The 19,757-nt window shown below is 45.2% G+C and overlaps 1 long non-coding RNA gene across 1 annotated transcript; it reads right to left on the bottom strand.

The window, feature by feature from the left end:
• Positions 1-11,064: 11,064 nt before the first annotated feature.
• On the bottom strand, positions 11,065-19,142 carry LOC125391301 (uncharacterized). The gene is made up of 3 exons (XR_007229055.3): positions 18,850-19,142; positions 16,054-16,448; positions 11,065-12,537 (listed from the first exon to the last, which is right to left on the bottom strand). It is a non-coding gene; the product is annotated as an uncharacterized LOC125391301 (long non-coding RNA).
• Between the last annotated feature and the right edge of the window lie 615 nt (positions 19,143-19,757).

Genomic DNA, 19,757 nt, shown 5'->3' with positions numbered 1-19,757 from the left:
CCCAGCCTCATGGAGCAGGGACCTTAACTTCCTTTGATCCCAACTTCTTCAGATCCCAGTGTGAAGGTTAAAATACCTGAGCTTACTGAGGCTCTAGGGCAGTGACCTCAGTGAAGAGAGTGAAGGACGCAGCTACCAAGACTGACTTTTCAGTGGCAGCAGCATTCAAGGGCAGAGGCAGGTGGATTTCTGTAAGTTCAAAGCCATCCTGGTCTGCAAAGTGAGTTCCGGGACAGCCAGGACTGTTTAAAAAAAAAAAAAAAAAAAAAAAGAGGGAGGGAGGGAGAGTGGGCAGGAGGGCAGGGGGGCATCAGCTCATGACACCTCAGCTTCCAACAAAGAAGGTCAGTGAGTGGCGACCCAGCAGATGTGATGGAGAGGTGTTCCTACTCAAGGGGTTCGGGGAAGGAGACTCATATAAGACCAACAGGCAAGTCAACTTTGCTCTTGAAAGATGGTCTAGACTCTAAAGCTGAGCTTCTGGCCCTTTGGACAAGATGGAGAGGATCTGCTGCCGCCGGGAAGGGTCCTGGGGGAAGTCTCGGCTCCTCAGAAGGAGACCCGTGAGAGGAAATGAGGCAGTTTCCTGCTTCTAGGCCATCTTTGGTGTGGTGCTGAACATTTCGGCAGGCATCTTGAATCCTTGAGAAAGCTTACTGGGGGCAAAGCCTCAATGCTTCTGGGAATAGAGCAGAAAGGCCAAGTCCCAACAGTAAACATGGAGCAGCTGACCTGACCGGCCTTTTTATTCCATTGTTAATATCCCACTTTCTCTCTCTTAGAGCCAAAAGCATCATTACCTAAAAACTTTTAAAACTAAACAGGCTCAAAGCTAACCGTGGTGGTACATTCCTCTAAGGCTAGCACTTGGGAGACTGAGGCAGGAGGATACATAGCAAGACCCTGTCTAAAAACAAACAGCTGCCTCAGGTTTTGACTTCCCTTGCCACGGACCTTGGACACATTCAGTACAGCTCAGTCTCCTTGACTGTACCACGGGAACATGGATGTGACTGCTTCGTAGAGTAGCAAGCAGACGGCGTGATACCTACAGAGCGCTCTGTTTCCTGGTAAGTTGCTAATTAAACGGCAACCCATAATACTTGATAGACATGGGGAGGAGAGTCAGGGACAATCCCAGATGTTAGTGCTGGTGTTCGGGTGTCTGCACGGGCCTGACCTTGGGGTACACATCTCAGCTGCAGCCACCAAGAGCGTCTCCTGTGCACATTCACTGTGTTCCCCTTTAAAAGGGCCCTGCCCACCTCCCATCTCTCCCTCCTTCTCTCTGTCTTTGTCTCTCTCTTTTCTGTCTTCTGCCATTCCTGTCTCCAGAGGCCAGTCTCCCCTCCCCCACTTTTCCACTTTTCCTCAGTAAAAAAAAATCCCTCCATCACATGGTGTCTTCCTCTTGGGTGCCACTTTTTATTTTTTTATTTGACTATAATTTTATTTGATTATTATTAGGTGTCTGTGTTCTATGGAAAGACAGAAAGGGTGTGGATCTGTATTAGATGAGAAGCATGGAGAAATCAGGAGGAATGAGAAAGGGGGAACATGGTCAGTATGTATTGTTTGAAAATAACTGTTCTCTTTTTTTTTTTACTTGACGAATTCAGTTTTATTTGTTACCTAGCATCTATCACTCAATATTTTTATATTGATTTTATTGAGCTCTACATTTTTCTCTGCTCCCCTCCCTTCCCCTCCCATGGTCCCCAACGTCCCAATTTACTCAGAAGATCTTGTCTTTTTATATTTCCCATGTAGATTAGATCTATGTAAGTCTCTCTTAGTGACCTCATTGTTGTCTAGATTCTCTAGGATTGTGATTTGTAAGCTGGTTTTCTTTGCCTTATGTTTAAAAACCACCTATGAGTGAGTACATATGATAATTGCCTTTCTGAGTCTGTGTTGCCTCACTCAATATGATGTTTTCTAGCTCTATCCATTCGCCTGCAATTTTCATGATGTCATTATTTATTTCTGCTGTGTAGTACTCCATTGTGTGAATGTACCACATTTTCCTTATCCATTCTTCAGTCGAGGGGCGTTTAGGTTGTTTCCAGGTTCTGGCAATGACAAACAATGCTGCTATGTACATAGTTGAATACATGTCCTTGTGATACAATTGAGCATCCTTTGGGTATATACCCAAAAGTGGTATTGCTAGGCCTTGAGGAAGGTTGTTTCCCAATTTTCTGAGAAATTGCCATACTGACATCCAAAGGGATTGTACCAGCTTGCACTCTCACCGGCAATGCAGGAGTGTTCCCCACAACCTCTCCAGCATAAGTTGTTATCAGTGTTTTTGATCTTGTATGCCACTTTTTCTAAATTACAATATTGGTTCCCTAACCAGAAAAGGTTCTTCTGGCATTTCCTCCTGCCCACAGGCAGTCTGAGGTATGCCAGGATCCTGGAATCCAGTTTACATAGGACGGCCTCGCTTCTCTGAATCGCTGGTCCCTCCATCCAGAACCACACAATCGGTGAGCCCCTCCCTTTTCCCCACCTCTGGCTATTTCCTGAGCGAGGACTCATCTCTCAAGTGTGCTTTTTCACTTTTTGACCTCATTAAGCCGTGGTATCAGACAACCATGGTTCTTCCGGGCCTTTTGCATGACCACCCACTGGACAGCCTGTGCCTGTGACCCTCTCTGAATTCGTGGCCCACCAGGAATTGCTGACCCTTGGGTCTTCCCTGCCTCTCCCATGGGAACTGTGTCATAGTTTATACCTCCTCACTCCCATCGGGATGCATTTTGGGGACCCACTGACCATTCCTGATCAGCTATGCTGCAAGAATACCAACTGTTAGTCATAGAGCTGGAGGCACAAGACCATCAGACACGTCCAGGTGAGGCTGTGGTGATGGGAAAGGATCGGGCGCTTCAAGCCCTAGGGAGTCGACCTGGATCCACCTCGAACAGCATCTTGTCAGGTCCAAGTGACGTGTGACAGTTCCACAGAGACTGAACGGTGAAGTGAAACAGCCAGATACTCCAGGACATGGCCAGTACCCCAGCTTCCCAGGTCCCCCCCAAAGATGAACAATGCCTCCAGGTCAGCAGGACGGAGGTTGTCTTGAGAACATGGTGTCCTCATCCCCGCCTCCCCTGCTACCCATTTTTAACTCCTCACCTTTGTTTGTTTGTTTGTTTGTTTTTGTTTTTTCCAGACAGGGTTTCTCTGTAGCTTTGGAGCCTGTCCTGGCACTCACTCTGTAGACCAGGATGGACTCAAACTCAAAAAGATCCATCTGCCTCTGCCTCCCGAGTGCTGGGATTAAAGGTGTGCGCCATCACCACCCGGCCAACTCCTCACCTTTTTATAATAACTAAAAAGGGAGGCTATTAGCGTTCAGGCACCTGCACCGGCCTGCCCTTGCGGTATATGTCCTCAGCTGCAGCCACTAAGAGCCCTCCTGTGCGCATTTACTGTGTTCTCCTTTGAAAGGGCCCTGCCCACCTCCCATCTCTCCCTCTTTCTCTCTCTGTCTCTGTCTGACTCTCAATCTCTCTCTTCTCTCCTGCCACTCCTGTCTCCAGAAGCCGGTCTCCCTCCCCCCTTTTCCCATTCACGACCCCCCAATAAAAAAAAAACCCTCTACCTGAGCTCTGTCACAAGGCGCCTTTCTCTTGCGTGCTGCTTTTTCTAAATTACGACAGTTAGGGTTTAGGAGAAAGTATGAACTGAGGACTGGAAAGGTTAAAATTCAAAGCTGAGGATTAAAACAAGGGTGTTTTTTCTCAGGGCAGGGAGACTGAGTCTGCTGTAGCCTAGACTAACCTCACACCGTGTAGCTGAGGATGACCTTGAACGGCTGCTCACAGGCTCGGGCTAGAGATCGATTTTTCTGCAGTAGAGACTGCCACAGAGAGAATCGGGGTACGGGTGAAGTGAGACCACACGACGCTTATGCCGTGTGGCTCAATGGTGGGTCACGTACTTTGTGTGTACAGGCCCTAGGTCAAATTACTAGCACTACAAATGTTTTTAAAAAGAAGAAAAAGTCGGGCAGTGATGGCACACTCCTTTCAGCCCTCGGGAGGCAGAGGCAGAGGCAGGCAGATCAATGTGAGTTCAAGGTCAGGCTGGTCTACAGGAGCTAGTTCCAGGACAGGCTCCAGAGCTACAGAGAAACCCTGTATCAAAAAAAGTGCGGCGGTTGGGGGTGGGGGGTGGGGGATAGAGACATAAAGACAAAAGAATCAGGAGTGTAAGGTCGCCCCTAACATCCTTAACTATGTTGCAAGTTCAAAGTTAGCATAGGTGGGCTATATAAAAAAAAATACTATAGATAAAATAAAACTGTTTGAAAAAGAAAAGACAGAATGATAGCATAGATTTCAGATGCTTACCTCAGATGGCATGAGATAAGGGGGGCGTGCTGCTGCCAGAATCCCAGCTTCTCTTGGGAACGTTGTTTTCATATTGTGTATTGTAATACATCGTACTAAATGGATCAGTGATAAGAGTCAGACTCCAAAAATGATAATGATGTACCTATGACACAAGACCCCCAAACAAGACCACCACAGAGCCAGTATCTGATGCAAACGCAAAGGGGTTTAATTGATTTTAAGCTTGAACTTGGTCCACTGTCCAGCACTCTGGCCTAGCGGGTGGAGGAAAGCGGCCTTGAGCGTTTACAGGTTAGTGTTTATATAAGGAAAACCACAAAGGAAACCCCAGGTGGCTCACAGCCTGGTCAGAGGGTCTTGGGGTAGCTGATATTTAACCTCATTGGTTACGGTGAGGGGAAGTACAGAATTGAAGAGTAAAGTAGTTAAAAATACATCAGGCGTGGTTGAGACATGTGGTTAGTCGCTGTCATTAGCCATGTGGTTTGTGGCTGTCATCAGTCATGCCCAGGGTGGAGTTCAACTCATTTGGGAACTTGGGGTCATGGAGAAGGCATAAGAGGGGTGGTCTTAGTTGAGTTCAGATTTGACCCTCGTAGATGTGACTCTGTTTGTGGTTCAGAGTGGAGGAAACTATTTAATCAGCCAGGATTATTTTTGGTGCAGGTTTGTGATCCCAGCTACTCAGGAGGCCAAATCACAAGAATTAGGTCAGCCTGGGCTACACAGTGGGACCCTGCCTCAAAATGGAAAATGTAAAAAGTGGTCCAGGGATGCAGTTCAAGAGTAGAGCATTCAGCCAAGTGGTGGTGGCGCACACCTTTAATCCCAGCACCTGGGAGGCAGAGGCAGGCGGATCTCTGTGAGTTCGAGGCCAGCCTGGTCTACAGAGCTAGTTCCAGGACAGGTTCCAAAGCCACAGAGAAACCCTGTCTCAAAAAAACAAATTTAAAGAGAGAGAGAGAGAGAGAGAGAGAGAGAGAGAGAGAGAGAGAGAGGAGCATTCACCTAGCATGGATGAGACTCCAGGTTCATCCCCAATACCCAAAAGAAAAAAAAAAGAGAAATTAACAGAAACAGTGATGTCTAGACATATCAAAGGAAAGACAATGGTACAATATCTGCCTGTTTTACATTTATAGCATTCTTCAAATCCACAATAATCAATATTCATTGGTTATTTGTTTGACAATTACAATGAATATGCATCAAACTCCCGTGGCTTATTTATCCAGCACTAAAATGAAAGGACACACTGAAGGGCTTCCCTATGCCCAAAGTCATGACCAGAAACAAAAACAGAATCAAATCCACAGAAACTTTAGATAATTATCAGTTTTTCCAGATATTTATCAGGGTTTCTCTGTGTTGCCCTAACCACCCTGGAACTCACTCTGTAGACCAGGCTGGCCTTGAACTCAAGAGATCTACCCTGCCTCTGCCTCCCTATTGCAATCCTGTAAGGCATTGAAATCCTGTATTTCAATGGTCAAAAAAGTTCAACATTTTCTCAAAAAGTTAAACATACTTCTCTGTCCTGAGAAGCCATCCTTAGCATTGTCTTATTTAGGGTTGCTATTGCTGCAATGAACACCATGACCAGAGCAAAGGAAAGGGTTTATTTAGTTTACATAGTGTGAATCACAGTCCACTGAGGGAAGCCAAGACCGGAACTCAAATAGGGCAGGAAGCTGGAGGCGGGACCTGACACAGAGGATATGGAGGGGTGCTGTTTACTGGCTTACTCCTAATGGCTTGCTCAGCCTGCTTTCTTTATAGACCCCAGGACCACCAGCCCAGGGATGGAATCATCTACAATGGGCTGGGCTGTTCCCATCAATTACTAATTGAGAAAATGTACTAGAGGCTTGTCCATATCCTCATCCTACGGATAACATCTTCTCAATTGAGTTTCCGGCCTCTCAGATGACTCTAGTGTGTGTCAAGTGGACAAGAAACTAGCCAGCACAAGCATGTGCATCCATGTACATATTCAGCATACAAGATACAAGCATGTGCATCCGTGTACATATTAGGCATACAAGATACAAGTATGTGCATCCGTGTACATATTTGGCATACAAGATACATCAGAGTTATTTGACGATTTATAAGGTCTTGTATTTACCCTTCAACAGTTTGACTATGTAATTCCTAGAACATCCCCTAAGAAGTTACTAAGTAGTATAGTACTATATTTGTATGTAAGTGTGGTGTCGGTTTAACGTTAGAAAACGACCTCATATGTCATTGTTTAGACTATGGTCTCTCTATTTTGAACTTGTTTTGTTTTGTTTTTGTTTTTCAAGACAGGGTTTCTCTGTAGCTTTGGAGCCTGTCCTGGAGCTAGCTCTTGTAGACCAGGCTGGCCTCGAACTCACAGAGATCCACCTCCCAAGTGCTGGGATTAAAGGTGTGTGCCACCACCACCTGGCTCTATTTTGAATTTAACTTGGAATACTGGAATTTGGGCAGGCATAATGTGAACCAGAGACACCAAAAGCACCTTCACGCAGACTCTCCCCAAATATCTGGCAGGAACAACACAATGGAGGAAGAATTTCTTCTGTTCATAATTTCACAGACCTCAGCCCATCGTGGCAGGGAGTGCATGGAGGAGCAGCCCGCAGCAGGGGTGCAGCTTGGCGGGAGCAGAACCGCTAAGAGGAAGGGGCAGAAACAAGGAGTCAGCTACTGCTTCCTCCCAGCCCCACCTTGCACCCCTGGGAGGTGGTGAACTCGACTGAATCCCTCAGTGGGCTAGAGCACTGTTTGGAGAGGAGCCCTCGGGGTCTAACCTCGGGAAACGCACTCACTGACGCATCTCGCTGTGTACTCTAGTGAGTTCCTAGGTGTCTTTAAATGCGATCAAGTTGGCAACCCAGAGACTCCCACAGATTCGCTGGTGCTCCTGTCCTTCCCTCCCATCACCGTGCCCATCACCATGCCCAGACTGGTCTAGGGGGGAAACGGGAGGAGGTGGAAAGAGGGCAGCACCCCTAACAAACCCCACATTAGAAAGCCAACCTCAGTCATCCCAGACTTGTGAGAGTAGCTGTTGTCTTGGAGCGCTGTTTGGGACAGCGGTGTTTTGTTTTGATTGGTTTAGGTTTTGTTTGTAGTTTAGTTTGTTATTTAGTGTATGTGAGTGCTTTGCCTGCATATATGTCTGTCTGTGTACCACATGCATGCCTGATTCCTGAGGAGGTTTTTGACCTCCACATGGGTGCTGGGAATTGAACCCCAGTCCTTTGCAAGAATGTGTGCTTTTAATCACTAAATCAACTATCCAGTCCCTGGTTTAGTTTTTGAAACAGAGTTTCATATGGTCTCTGGCTCACTATGTGGTTGAGGCTGGCCTTGGACTCCTATTTGCCTGCTTCTATCTTCCAAGTAATTATTATTACAGGTATGCACCACTATGCCCAGCTACCTCACTGAGATTTGATATAGTCTGTTACATGGCACTCTTGTGGTAATAGGTCATTGATATAAATTACCACTCAAAACACCCATATAGTAAACATTACACTTAAATGTTAGGAGCATTCCTTTAAGGATCGAGGGCCAGCAAGATTTCTCTTGCTGGTAAAGGTAAAGGTGTTTGCTTCCAAGCCTGAAGGCTTGCGTTTAATCCCTGGGACCCACACCTACAGGAGAAAACTCTGCTCTTACACATTGTCCTCTGGCCTCCAAATGTACACCAGGTCATGAGTGTATACATACACACATACATACATACACACACACACATACATACATACATACATACATACACACGCACAGAAATAAATAAGCAGACATAAATGCAACTTAAAAATTAATGATCAGGGCTAGGTATGGTGGTGCATGAATTTAATCCCAGCACTTGGGAGGTAGGTACAGGCAGATCTCTGTGAGTGTAAGGCCAGCCAGGTCTACTTAGTAAATTCCAGGAGAGCCAGAGCTACATAGACAGACCTTGTCTTGATAGATAGATAGATAGATAGATAGATAGATAGATAGATAGATAGATAGATAGATAGATAGATAGATAATAAATACATAAATAGAAAGAATCTAAACCTATCATCCTATCACTCTGGAGACTAACACAGGAGGCTTGCCAAGAGTTTGACACTAGCCTGGGCTACAGAATGAGACCTCTTTTTTTAAAAAGTCAGAAGCAAGGTAAGACTGCCGACTATCTCCTACCACCGTTTCACACTTTATACTGGAGATCTTAGGCAAGAAACTCGAAGTCAAACATGTAAGTATTAGATGGAAAGAAGACTATAGACAATTTTTTAAAATATTTATTTATTTATTATGTATACAACATTCTGCCTGTGTGTATGTCTGCAGGCCAGAAGAGGGCACTAGACCTCATTACAGACCTCATCACATGGTTGTGAGCCACCATGTGGTTGCCAGGAATTGAACTCAGGACCTTTGGAAGAGCAGGCAATGCTCTTAACCACTGAGCCATCTCTCCAGCCCCTATAGACAATTTTTTTAACTAGATTTTGAGTGCAGGTTTTGCACACACAGGTAAAATAATCAGACTTAATATTTTAAAAAGAATATTCTGGGGACAGCAGGTATAGTCCTGGTAAGTACTTGCCTGGCTCTGGGTTGAATTCTTAGAAGTGAAAACAAACACACAAAACAAAACCCTCTTTGTAGAGCAGTGGTTTGGTTCTCTGTGGGTCGCTACCCCTTTGAGGGGTCGGTCCCTAAGACCACTGGAAAACACAAATATTCACATTACATTTCATAACAGTAGCAAAATTACAGTTATGAAGTAACAATAAAAATATTTTTATGGTTGTTGGTCACTATAACATAAAGAACTGTATTAAAGGATCACAGAATTAGGAATTGAAAATCACTGCTATAGAGAGTAAGTTACAAAAGGACAAAGGCATTCATTAACATGGAGACCTGAAAAGGAAGCTGCTTCCAGAGTCCAGGCAAGGGATGTGGTGTGGCTACTGAGTCCGAGGTAGCAGTACTCACGCCACAGACACATCCCAGGGGTGCCTCCTGTAGCATGTGCTGATGGCTGGACACAAGACAAGGGCTCAGGCTAAACCAACTTTCTCACTGAGCATTTAGTAAGAATTATTGAGGTAGTGACACTTAGAGGCAAGCTGGGACTACAGGAGGAATCGAGTGTTTGTGCCGAGCATGATGACACACATCTTTAGTCCCAGCACTCAAGATCTCTGAGTGCTAGGCCAGTGTGGTCTATTTAGCAAGTTCTAAGACAGCCAGGGCTACAGAGAGAGACCTTGTCTTATGTTGGGGACCAGCTTCAACAAGAGTACCACTTACCAGGGTAGGGGCACGAGGATTAGAAAAATAAGTAAAGAGAATGAAGACCCAAGTGAAAATAATAAAACAGAAGTATATTATAGTACCGGGAGGAGTTCCAGTGAATACTGAAAACTGCCCACGCTTAATTTTCCATACACTTTTATATCCCAGTACAACGGGGAAGACAAAAGAGTGCCTTCACATGATACAAAGGACAACTAGAACAGTTACTTGCTTCAATACATCAAGTCATTAATTCTTGAGAAAAGCATTCTATTGTTTAGACAGTGAACCTACCCTAGACCAAGTATCCTGAAGGCAGCCACTCTCTAGGTCAAACCTCTTAAATGAAAGGAAGGAGCAGAAGTATGCTTGAATTCTCTGACCTTTGGTCAGGGTGGAGTGGATCTATCTGTGTGGGCCATCTTAATGTTAAAAAAGACCAAGTAACCACAACTTAGGTCAGGGTATGTAGTCACACTTGTTTTCAGCAACTCTGAGCAAGCTGAAATCCTCTGACCTTCAGACAAGGTGGAAATAAGCTCACATTTCTGGGCCTCCACATATCCCTCCATTTTTGTTAATTTTTATAAAGCCTGTACTTCTGCGACAGGACAGATGATTGTGTCTGCCGTAGGTGAACATGTTCCTGTATTCCAGACTTACCTGTCTTCAGTACATGCATTCCAATCATACATGCCCATATCTTAGGTACCTGGGGAGGATCTTACCCATTTCTGACTGGTGACTTCTGTAAGCAAAGGGTTAAAGGAGAAAGCAACTCTAGGTGCCCTTTGCTTCTGAGACAACTTTTTGGCAAGAGAGTTCACCAATGGTGAGATAATCACGGGCAAGCAGATGCTTTGGGATATACATGCTCCTACGGCTACAGCATCTCCCAATTAAAGGAGTGGAGGATCACCAAGGGTGGGAAAGCCCTTCTGAATTGGTGCAGGGTGTTTCTTAACAGTTTTCAGCTGTATCTAAATTTGTCTTAGTAAACATGTAAAACCCAGGAACTCATTGGTAATGTCAAAAGACAAGTTTTAATCTTTTTCTACTCATTAATATCTCATAGTGAACTAAAGCAGTTACAAACATTACCAGGTCAATACCATAATTCTAGCATAAATATTAACAACAAACATGCAATTTGTCGGGCTGGAGAGATGGCTCAGTGGTTAAGAGCATTGCCTGCTCTTCCAAAGGTCCTGAGTTCAATTCCCGGCAACCACATGGTGGCTCACAACCATCTGTAATGAGGTCTGGTGCCCTCTTCTGGCCTGCAGACATACACGCAGATAGAAGAATATTGTATACATAACAAATAAATAAATAAATATTAAAAAAAAGATGCAATTTGTCAAATCACAATTCTCTTAAATCTATTCTAATCAAAGGACAAGAAAAGGTTTCTGTGATTGGATGAGAGTCCAATTGCAATGCTGCTTTTAAATAATTGTCCCAGTCTCTGAGCAGCAGGAAAAACTCTCAGGCTACCCTCCTCATCTCTGAAGACGGGCTTCAGTCACCCCTTGTAATGAATCTTTTTTCCTCAAAGGAGAAAATTGAGGTCTCAGTTTTTAGGCCCCTTATTTCTTTGTTTTGTTTTGTTTTTTCGAGACAGGGTTTCTCTGTAGCTTTGTAGCCTGTCCTGGAGCTAGCTCTTGTAGACCAGGATGGCCTTGAACTCACAGAGATCTGCCTGCCTCTGCCTCTCGAGTGCTGGGATTAAAGGAGTGTGCCACCACTGCCCGGCCCGTAGTTCCCTTATTTCAACAGAAGATTGATTGTCATACTGGCAAAATGAGTTCTGAAGACCAGGGTATAAAACTGTCAAATGTTCAGTCAGGGTTTTGGGGATTGGCTCCAAGGTAAACAGGACACACTATATCTGAAAGTTTGCACAGCAAATCCATCAAGAGACTAGGAATCACCAGTTATCAATGTTGGGCCCACGGGGGTCCCGCAAAGATGGGGGACAGACCACCAAAGTCTTATAAACCAGGAGTAAACTTTATTCCAGGAAAAAGAAAAAACTAAAATCTCCATGGGACACAAAAATAAAATCTTCATGGAGCACAAAAAGCTTATCAGCTAGCTGTGACCACAGCCAGAGATGAACTTGTGCGGTTGTGACCATGGGCTGTTTATAGCAAGAAGTAAGCATTAGGCATGAACAAAAGAATTTTTACAATCTCAAGGTAAAACTCAGATACAAATGCTTTTTTTAATAACTTCCATTAACAGGGATTTTTAGTTAAACTCGTGATTGTATTTAGTTCATTATTTCTCTCCGGCACTTTCTGATGGAGTTCACCAAATCTCTACACTCCCCTGATACTGCCGGCTTTGTGTGGCAGGGTAGGGTATGGGACAATGCATGACCAAAAAGTCAGGAACATCCCATCATTGAAAAGTTAACTCAGCTCACATCAGTTGCTGGTCATGAGTGGCCAGGGGGTTCTCTAAAAGCTGACCCGCCGTTTGCAGAGGGACTCAGTTTACAGAGGGCCCCATCAGCCTTGCAGACAGAGCTGTGGATTGTAAAGCAGAGTAACCCACTGTTAATAGTTAATCCTTAAGTTGTTGGCAGCCTGCTCTCATTTTCCTAGGCTTGCTTTATATTTATTTATCTTTAAACTCTTAATTCTGGAATCTGCATTTCTATATTCTTATCCTTGGATTCTTCAGTCACCACAATGATCTTCCTTCCCATCTCCACCTGCAGCATGATGGGGGAGTCAGGAACACAGACTCTCATTCCGACTCTTCTGCCTGCAGGGGCTTAGCAGCTACAATGTCATCGGGACTGGCACTTCAGCTGTACGTGCAGTCATCTCAAGAAAACAAAAAAAGCTTTATTTTCTTCCTGTGAAAAAATCACAGACATATTTTCAACCCCAAATTAGTACAGGGTTGGGTCCTTTCCATAATCCAGTGCAAGGGTCTTTCCACCTTGCTTTAGCAAAGGTCACCTTGGTGCCATCATGCCAATATCTATCCATGGCAGACTGCTCATGGGTATAAAAAGGGCATGATTTAAGGCATTTTGTAGCGACTGAGTGTATAACTCCTCCTTATTTATTTATTTTTTGAAGTTGTGTCGTATGGGCGCATTAATTGCATGCCTTCTTAGAGACAGCATTTTATGAGCTGCCTGGGAATTAGAATCATTACTCCCCATAATCATCTCATGGAGGGGGGATAAGATCCCCTGTAAACAATAATAAGCAGGACCACAACCACTGGATAGCTTACTAAAAGTTTGTAAGCTATTTTTCTTTCTAATCCAAATTGCAAATCTGCCTAGCTGACAGGCTCAACTTGCTCATTTACATTTGCACAGACACTTGCTGGCCTGGAGCTGACATTCCCAGAGGCTACTTTTTGTAGCTTGGCTGTCAGGTTGGGAATCAGGATCTCTGCTAGCAGCTGAAGCCGAGCTGCGTGGCAGCAATGCCACGCTTTCTCCACCACTTGGCAGTCGCACCTTGGTACTTGGGACCAGGAGGCCCAGTCCCTCCTTGCTCACTGTGCCTGGGCAGGGCACAGGCCATGCGACTCTGAGACCACTAGCATACTTATGATTCCTTCTTCTGAATTAAGAGGTGTGACCTAGAGAGTGGCTGCCTTCAAGATACTTGGTCTAGGGTAGGTTCACTGTCTAAGCAACAGAATGCTTTTCTCAAGAATTAATGACTTGATGTCTCGAGTACTGAAGCAAGTAACTGTTCTAGTTGTCCTTTGTATCACGTGAAAGCAGTCTTTTGTCTTCTTCCCCCTGATGTACTGAGGTATAAAAGTGTATGGAAAATTAAGTGTGGGCAGTTTTCAGTATTCACCGGAACTCCCTTCTGGTACTATACTATGCTTCTTTTATTATTTTCACTTGGGTCTTCATTCTCTTATCTTTCTAATCCCCATGCCTCTACCCTGGTAAGCGGTACCCTTGTTGAAGTTGGTCCCCGACAGTCTTAAAAAGAAAGAGTTTTTTATGCCCACTGATTTCTTTTATTTGTTTTGCTTGAGATAGCCCAGTCTGAAGAATGGCCTTGAATACTGATTCTCCTGCCTCCACCTTCCAAGTGTTGGGATTATACCCATTCATATTTTTAAAAACAGATATTCAGGTGAAGATAATGAGCAATCGATATCACTTAAGACTTAGAAGTTCCGAGGCAATATAAGGCCATGATAAGGAAGAGAGTTCTTCAGCACAGTCTTTAACTTTTGGGATCAATGATTTGATCCACAGTATGTATACAGAGAAGAGGAGGTACTCCTGGTGGAGGAACGGGGAGTTGAAGAAAATACAGCAAAATCCACATGGAAACAGAAGCTAGTGACTTATGAAAATAGTCAAGAACTGATGAAGAAACTGAGTCAAGACACAATATGACAGGATATATAACTACATAGGCCATCAGTTATTTTTCTGCTGCTATAATAAAATGCCCTGGAATGAGCAACTTAACGCAGAAAAGGGTTATTTTGGCCACGGTGAGGGTGCAGTTTGTCATGAGGAGGAATTCACGGCAGCAGGAGCTAGAAGCAGCAGGCCACATTGTGTCTGCCATCAGGAAGGAGCAAGCCATGAAGGATTGTGCAAATTTTCTCCCCTATGCAGTCCAGGGCCCTAGTCCAAGGAATGATGCCATCTTCCATTACAGTGGCTCTTCCTCCTCAGCAACCCTAATCAAGACCACCCCTCACAGCTGTGTCTAGAGACCTGCCTCCTAGATAATTCCAGACCCTACGAGTTGACTGTCAACATCAACCATCACAGGAGACAGTGCTAAATACGTTTCATGGTTTTGGGCAATTTAACTTCAAATGGTATGATACTATTTTTCCCTTTTTCCATTTTCATGTGTGTGTGGTGTGCATGAGTATGTATGTTTTAATGTGTGTTGGCCCACTTGTATGTGGGGGGGGGGGTGTTGTACATGCCATGTAGAGGCCTGAGGCTGATATGAAGCATCCATCATTCTGGATCATTCTTCCACTTTATTCACTGAAGTGGGGTCTCTCAGTCAAATCCAGAGCTGGCCGACATGGTTAATCCTGCTTGTCAGCTTGTTTTATGGGTCCCTGTTCAGCTGCCATTCCCACATGGACTTTACATGGATTATGGAGATCCAAACTCCCATATACATGCTTGTGAGGGCAGCCCTTTAAGCACTGAGCCTTCTCCAGCCCTAAAATAAGACTGTAAACTGTATTATCTAACATTGCTTTCCTATCATGTTACAGACAGATGTGATAAGAGCGCCAAGACCCTGCTTATCTGGGCGAAGGATACGCAGGTGTTCCATGTGTATTTTCATAATAAAGCCGCTGGGAGCGGTTGTTTTGAAAGGGTCCATTATTGACTATATTCAGTTGCTTGTTCTTCCTAATGTCAAATACCCATCTATTCCTAGTACACATCTTTGTGTATAAATGCTATTCCTTTGCTATTCCTTTTTCGACAAGGGGAAATATCACTGTAAAGATAGCTGATACCAGCTCTAGTCTAGATAGGTACAAAACAAACATTTTCTAAGATAAAACATATCATAAAATAGCAAAAAGTTGGAATTGGTGATGTGCACCTATAATCTCAGCACACAGGTGTTGTGGAATATTATTTTAAGATATGCTACATTTGTTTATGCTGTGGAACATGTTTTAATGATGCAAAGATGTGTTGTATTCTCTTTTTTTGGATTTTTTATTGAGGCAGGGTTTTTCTGTAGCTTGGAGCCTGTCCTGGAGCTAGCTCTTGTAGACCAGGCTGGCCTCGAACTCACAGAGATCCGCCTGCCTCTGCCTCCCGAGTGCTGGGATTAAAGCCATGAGCCACCACTGCCCGGCGCATTCTTTTATGTTGCATTTGTTTAACTTCATGAGGCTGTGTTATTTTGCCTATCTAAAACACCTGATTGGTCTAGTAAAGAGCTAACTGGCCAATAGCTGGGCAGAAAAAGGATAGGTGGGGCCCATAGGCAGAGAAAATAAATAGGAGAAAAATGGCAGGGGAGAAGGAGAAGCAAAAAAAGAAGAGGACACTAGGGGCCAGGCATCCAGCTACACAGTAAGAAGTACAAGCCAGCCACAGAGTAAGAAGTAAAGAAAGATATACAGAATAGAGAAAGATAAAAGCCCAGAAGCAAAAGGTAGATAGGATAATTTAAGTTAAGAAAAACAAGAAACAAGCCCAGCTAAGGCCGGGCATTCATAAGAAAGAATAAACTCCCGTGTATTTATTTATTTGGGAACTGGGTGGCAGGCCCCCAAAGAGTAAAAAATGACAGCTACACACAGCAGATAATCAGGAGGAGAGTTCAAGGCTAACTTTGGAAATCAATATGGCAATTTCTCAGAAAATTAAGAATCAATCTACCTCCTCTTTCCTTTTGCAGCCATCGCTGGATTGCAGCCGCCAAAATGAAGTTCGATCCCGTTGTGACTTCTGACTGAAGCAAGTACGGTAAACGGCGTTTCGGTACACCTTCTCACGTTCGGAGGAAGATCGTGTCTCTCCCCCTTTCCAAAGAGCTGAGACAGAAGTGCAGTGTTCGATCTGTGCCCATTCGAAAGGATGGTGAAGCTCAGGCTGTCTGAGGGCAGTACAAAGGCCAGCAGATTGGCAGTGGTCCAAGTGTACGGGAAGCAATATGTCAGCTACACTGAACGGGTGCAGCGAGAAAAGGCTAATGGCAAACTGTCTATGTGGTCATCCACCCCAACAAGGTGGTTATCACCAGGATAAAGCTGGACAAGGACCGCAAGAAGATTCTGGAAAGAAAAGCGAAGTCTTGACAACTGTCCCCATCATCTCCCAAGGGTCTGTCTGCCTCTCAATAGCAGTTTAAGTAGCAGTTTAAATTTGACGTGTGTGTCAAAGGCAACATCCACACCATAGCATGTCAGAAGAACTTGGGCATCACCTTGGGGAGGTTTCCCGTGACCAAAACAAAATAGATGATCCAAGCATCAAAATTTACTTCAGCTGCCAACACCTGAGCACATGGCATGTGTTCAATTATGAGCTCATGGTGTGTACACGGGAATCTTCACTGGCTCCCCTGAAGAGGCTAGGACACCAACACTATCTGAAAGTTGGCAAAAGAAAACATTTATCCAGCTTCTCCTGGGAATTGCATCTCTGGATAACAAAGAGTTAACGTGGAAACCATGTTAGGTTTTTTTGTTCGTTTGTTTTGTTTTCTGTCCCAGTGTCAATTCCTGAGAGAGCCCCATGTCTAGGATTTATTCTGGCTCTGGGTTTCGGTGGCTTCTGTCTCTCTAGTGAGACAGTCAACTGTGCCGCTCCTGAGACAGGAGAGCATCCCTGTGCTGTAAGGTTCCCAGACCCTACCCAGACCTCAGACTACAGGATGGTGCCACCCACATTCTAGGTGTGTGGTCCCCCCCAAATCCTCTCTGGAAATGCCTTCACAGACACACCCTAAGCAGTGCTGTACCGATATAGGTGCTGCTCAACTCAATCAAGTGGATAAAATTAATCACTAGAGAAAAGGGGTTTTCTCCCACCCCCAGTGCAGAACCCCAGGGCCTCAAACAAGCCACCAGGCATGTGCTCTACTACCCAGTTATATATACCCAGCTTGTAAAGTTTCTTTTTCTTTCTTTCTTTTTTTTTTTTTTTTGAGGCAGTATCTCAATATACAGCCTAGGTTAGTCCCCAACGCAAAATCCTCCTGCCTTTGTGTCCTGAGTGCTGGTATGCTAGCTGTGCACCACTATGCTCCAATTCTTAATAACAATAATAACAATAATAATAATAATAGAGCCTGGGGAGAAGGCTCAACAGTTACAAGCACTGGCTGTTCTTCCAGAGGACCAGAGTTCAATTCCCAGCACCCACACGGAGCTCACAACTGTCTGTCACCACAATTCCAGGGAATCCAATGCCCTCTTCTGGCCTCCGTGAATACCAGGCATGTACACTGCACACTGACATGCATGCAGGTAAAACATGCATACACATAAAATAATAAAAATTGTAAACTAATAATGGAAGAAAATGGAGAATCAGACAAGAGATTTTTAAAGATTAAGAGCTATTTCAGGAGCAAAGTAAGGATCTCATTTAGATTTTGATTAAAATAGACAATTTTGAAAATCCAACATAAAGAAAAAAGTGAACAGCTGGATACTTGATATTAAAATCATTGTTTGGTTTGATTTGGCTTGATTTCTAAAATAAGTTCCTGCTATGTAGCCTAAACTGGCCTCAAACTCATGATCCTCCTGCCTCTACCTCCCAACTACTGGTTAGGATAAGTATTTATCTGACTTTTACTACTGTTTTTAATTTTATTTCTATTATTGTATGCATTATGGTGTGAGAGCACACACATGTCAAAACACATGAAGAGGTCAGAGGACAAGTCTGTGGAGCTGATTCTCTCCTTCCACTTGGCATGCATTCCAGGTATCAAACTCGGGTCACCAAGGTTTTAGAAGCAAGCACGACCCGCTGAGCCATCTTGTCAGCCCTGTCATTAGTTTTTAAAGGCACAACAATAACACTATGATTTTGTTTTAACAAAGAATCCTTATTTTCATCAGTAATACACTGAAACATCTATTAATAAAATAATGACATAGATATGCACCAAATAACTGGGGGAGGGGACAGACATATGGATGAAACAAGATTGGCCATGAATTGTCCCTGGGAGAGTTTACAGGCACAGAAGGTATCTGCAAGCGGTGAGAAAGATGTGTGTGTGTGTGTGTGTGTGTGTGTGTGTGTGTGTGTGTGATGACAATAATCTTCCTCCCACCCGCATCAACATCAATTTTTAAAGACGGGTGCCATCACTCAGTAAGCTAGAAACCTAAGGGAGCACTGGCTGCAGCAGTTCCCCCATGGGGTTTGCTATCGCACCTCCCAGCTAGCTAACATTCTCTCTTTCGTTAGTCCTGCCCTAGTTCAGTCTCTAGCCCCGGCAGATGGAACCACCTTCCAAAACATTCTCCCTCACTACAACCAGTTCTTCGGCCTGAGATTACTGCCACCAACATTAATATTACCTCAAATATGAATCCAGTGTCGGTTAAGCTTACTATGAAGGGGGTGATTATTCTATAGACACACATTTCGAGTGTCTCTAGGCGCTGCACGAACTACAGAAAACCAATTCCCTCCAGGCATGGTAGCACATACTTGGAATCCCAGTACAGGAGGAGTATTCATGAGTTCAAAGCCGGACCCAATCTCTACCCAAAAGATCATCAACAGTTTCTCAGTTAACTCTCATTTAACGTGAAGAGTATGTTTTTGCTGAGACCAAAGTCTCCGAAAAACTGAACAGGCATCGGCCTACCCACTGTCTCTGGGACATGACTCTATTCTCTCTCCAAACCTGCGCGATTCTTGCCCTTATACGGTGCACTACCCCCTCAAGCCCGCCTTGCACCGTCACAGTCTCTCCCGCCGCGCTCCACGCCGCCGCGAGGGGGCAGGAGACCCACGGCTGCAGGCCCGGAGACCGCCGCCGGGATGCAGTGACGTCACGCAACCCCGGCGCTGATTGGCTAGTTTCCCGACGACCTTGGGGGGGGGGGGAGGAGCCCGTGGCCGAGCCGGAAACGTGGGGCGCAGCGAAAGCCACGTCCCGAGACTGGGCGTGCGCACGCCGAGGAGCCCAACCGCTGTGGCGGCCTCTGCATCTCCTCCCCTGGCCTGAGGGGGCACACTCGCTGCTCCACGACCCGGGGCGCCACCTGCTGAAGGGGTCACACGGCCGCGGGCTGGGCGATCGCGAGGGGAGGAGTCACCTTGAGAGGAGGGACACAGTGGCGAGCCGAGTGCCCGGAGAGGGCTCGCTTAGCGAGAGGAACACAAAGAGGAGGGGTGCAGCGCCGAGGGGCTCGGGGCACACACGGAGGTGGCAGTGTCATCCCCAGGAAAGGTCCCCCCTGAAGGACAGCGACCTCCGAGGGGGCGGGATCTCGCCGAGGGGTGGGCTCTGGCGGAGGGAGGGGCTCCCCTGCAGGTGGAGGCTGCTCTTAGGAGAGGGTCATTAGGACAAAGAAGTAAGGGGGTGGTCACCGGGAGGAACCCCGGAATCT

This window comes from Myodes glareolus, chromosome 16, assembly GCF_982192425.1.
Source record: "Myodes glareolus chromosome 16, mMyoGla1.1, whole genome shotgun sequence".
In the NCBI taxonomy this organism is placed as follows: domain Eukaryota; kingdom Metazoa; phylum Chordata; class Mammalia; order Rodentia; family Cricetidae; genus Myodes; species Myodes glareolus.
Note: the sequence above shows the minus strand (reverse complement) of the source record. Positions and strands in the feature narration are given on the sequence as shown.